The sequence below is a fragment of the Hyaena hyaena genome, unplaced genomic scaffold (genome assembly GCF_003009895.1).
Source record: "Hyaena hyaena isolate Hyena2069 unplaced genomic scaffold, ASM300989v1 scaffold_66, whole genome shotgun sequence".
Taxonomy (NCBI): Eukaryota; Metazoa; Chordata; class Mammalia; order Carnivora; family Hyaenidae; genus Hyaena; species Hyaena hyaena.
Window position 1 is genome coordinate 1,700,560 of NW_024080696.1, and position 4,097 is coordinate 1,704,656.

The window sequence follows — 4,097 nt, forward strand, 5'->3', positions numbered from 1 at the left end:
AAACTATTTGTAAAAAAAAAAAAAAAAAAAAAAAGAGTAGTCCCTGACTCATTGAGTTACTGTACTATTCAATGAGACAGTGTGCATAAAGTACAATATCTATTAAATAACAGCATTCATTTATTTTGTTATACTATTATTATTGCAGTTAATTTCTTTTTTTCAATAGCAATTAAAATCAAAATTACTTACATTACTAGGCTATCAAAATTTATTTTGGAATTTTAATTTATTTTTATTTATTTATAATATAATTTGTTTAGTTATACAATATATCTAGGACTAGTGCTTATATGCCTACAAACATGAATCATTATATTTCAAAATATATTTGTAAATGTCTGCTCAACACTCAGCCTGTGTATATGCTGCTGAAACACTGTTGTGAGGATGTATAGTAGGTATTATAATTGGACAAAATTAGAAAGAAATTTAAATTTTAATAAAAGGTAATAGATTTTCCTATTCTAAACTATAAAAGTTTGAACTTAAGCACTTAAGTGATTGGGTACAGCATTTACTTTCTACTTTTAAATCTTTTTGTTAAACAAGCAACAATGATTTCTAAAAAAAAAAAAAAAAAAAATGAAACAGTAAAGGATTGGCATTTTTCCCTCTTCAGTCTGTACTTTTGTCCAGGATAGAAGATTTTCCATAAATGCTATTGCCAACTGGCTGAAAAGCAATTATCACTGAATGAAAACTGTACCACCTATGTGTATTTGGTAAATGATATAACTTCTAACTTACTCAATTCACTAAATCACCAAACATTCAGCAGTGTGATGGCAGTGCATATTACAAATAGTGTACTATTTGAACCTACTTCCCTTTGATCTTACAGAGTATTTGAATTTCATGACTAATATACATATATTTTTAAACTGAGTTTATATTCCCAATATGCTGTTTGGCCTAATTAAGAATCTTGAAATGTGAACTATAGAAAGTTTCTAAAAATAAGATTCAGTCAAAGGCTCTATTATTAATTTAAATATGATCTCACGTAGCACATACACAAAGACTATAAGGATAATGTACAAATGAAAACACAGTTTAGTCAATCTGATCATGTAGGCATTAGTTTCCTTTTGCCTTGCGCTCCACTTGAAAAGATCAAAGTGAGGCCTGGAATTATCATTGCATTGGTTTCAGTCATCCCAGTTTCACAGCATCCAGTCATCCTGTGTGTGCTATATTCAGTGCAGCTGTTGTTGTGGCTCTTGATACCTTAGACTCACTAATAAGTTATTTTCCAGTCTTTTGGCAAGAATGGAGCTATAAGAGAAATAGCTTGTCTTGATGTGATCCAGCTGGAAGTAAATATGTTCTCCCATTGAAAAAGAGGACATTGCCTGCAGGTTTCCACATTTTGCCTAACTGAGAAAACTTAGGACTTGCTAAGGAACCCAATGGTTATATGTGATTAAGAAAATAGAGGGACACCGTGACCCAAGCCCCAGGAAGAGGCTAAGAACTCTTAATTTCGATCCCAGGTTTCCTTGCTAACATATTTTACAACCTTGAAAACTGCACTTAGCCTTTGGCTGTGCTTCCATAGCTATAACCCTAATTACTTAATATTTATTGAATACTCATAAAGAACTGGTGCCTGCAGAGAACATAAAGGAAAAACACTAGCTCTGTTACTCTAGTGTTTACTTTATCAGGACCCCATTATCAGTATCTCACAACCTACCAATTTGAAAACACATTCTGCACTAGATTAGGTGAAGATCACTCAAGGGTGATCTTTTTAGTTCAAGGGTGAACTAATTTGTAGGTTTGAGCCCCACATTGGGCTCTGTGTTGACAGCTCAGAGCCTGGAGCTGCTTCGGGTTCTGTGTCTCCCCCTCTCTCTCTGCTCCTTCCATGCTCATGCTCTGTCCCTCTCTCTCTCTCTCAAAAATAAACACTAAAACAAAAACAAAAACAAAAAACTTAGATTATGATCACTCAATGTTTAGAGAATACAGATAGTCCCCCTACTTAATATGGTTTGAATTCTGATTTTTTGGCTTTACAAAGGTGTAAAAGTGATACACATTCATCAGAATCCATACTTTGAGTTTTGAATTTTTATAGTTTCCCAGGCTAGCAGCATGTGGTATTGTACCCTCTTGTGATGCTGGGCAGTAGCAGCGAGCTGCAGCTCCTGATAAGCCACATGATCAGAAGGGTAAACCACCAATATACAACCACTCTGTATCCATACAACCATTCTGTTTTTCACCTTCATATAGTGTTCAATAAATGACATGAGATATTCAATATTTTATTACAAAATAGGCTTTGTGTTAGATGGTTTTGCCCAACTGTAGGCTAAATGTTCTGAGTATGTTTAAGGTAGCCTGGCTAACCTATGATGTTTGGTAGGTTAGGTGTATTAAAAGCATTTTTGACTTACATTACTTTCAACTTATACTGGGTTTATCAGGATGTAACTTCATTGTAAGTCAAGGAATATGGGTATTCATTAGCAATTTTCAACAAGATGAAAGACAGTCGGTGGAATTAGCTTACATTTTTGACCCAGTGCACAGTTCCAAGTCCTTGGTTCAGAACAAAGGTAGGGCTTTCATTCTAATCGTAGAATCTAGACTATGAAGATGGACCAAGGAAACAGCCAAAATGTAGGGGCAGCAATGAGCTTTTATTTCTTTGGCTTTGAGTTGTTGGGATTTGAAGCTCTTTCGGTTATTTTGTCAAAGCCAAGTTTGTGCTGAAGCCAAAGAAAAATAGTGTTCTCTCTCTGTAACAGCCTGGAGAAGGCTCCCTTGTGTTAGAATGCACACCCCATTTTTCTTGACTCATGTCACCAACACACTTGGTCCTAATCTAACAAACTGCACAGAGAGCACAAGAGTTACTAAGAACTATTTGTAATTGCCACTGTGAATGGTCACTAACATTTGCTCTATTTAACGTGATACCAAGATGCTACAGCTTATTCATGGATGCGTATGACTGGTTGGTTTTCCCCATAGTGAGGAACTGCTTTCAATAGCAAATCATACAGAGCAGGCTCTTTAAAATAGTTACGCTAGAGTGGGATTTTTTTCTATTTTGCTTGAAACACTTGTTCCAGAATGAAGTTCCAAGATTGTTTATCCTGGCCTCAGAATCTATGGAAAATGTCACATTTGAAGGAGATGACACAAGTTGGAAATCACTTAACAAGCTAGGAGAATCATTTTTACCCATTTTTTTTATTCAACACGTCAGTACAATACACAGGAAGATATTTTTTATCTCATTTTCTGTGCATGATTTAAATTTTTAAATTTGCCATATAAGGATGGAAGTGATAAAGATAGGAAAAAATTAAAACATCTAAAGCCATCTAACTATTTCTGCCTTCAAAATTATCAATTTAGTCCGTACTACTTTAAGGTGTATGATTATTTGTGTAAGAGCTATCCTAATGTTTACTTTAGTATTATTTATGAAAAAAATAATAGTATTAATAGACTTCAAAGTCAGTGAATTTATCCAGAGTCATTAGAGAATAAGAAGTTCTACACAGATATATTTACTCTCTTAAGAGCCCAAGCTTTTACTGAACATTATTTCACATTTTCATGATGAATTTGTGTTAGCACTGTAAAAATAATTAATTATTGTGTTATGCTTTAATATAGTAGTAACCTCATGACTATTAGTTGTGCAGGCCATTTGCCCCTAAACTAAATACCCCCAGGCTGCTTCATAATGGGAGATTCTATAACATAAGCCTTCTTTACCTTTCACTGTGAGCTGTCATTTTGCAGGACTTAGATTCTCACAGCGCTACCTCAAAACCACCTTTGCTTCAAAAGTAGAAATGGGGAAATAAGCAAATTCCATATAAGTTTGGGCTACCAGCTGGCTTGGAAGAAGGCTTATCAGACAGCATGCTAAATTATGAAACAATGGGACAGCGAAACAGAAAATAATTAGACAAGTGTGTAAATTGTTTTCTGCTGGTAATGTATACCGGCTGTTATTTCCTATCTGTTCTTTGTACAAATTGTTTTCTCTACAGATTTGATATTATGATCTTGTCTTTACCAGACCTCTTCTGCTTTATTCTACTTTTACAGTTTACCAATGAGAT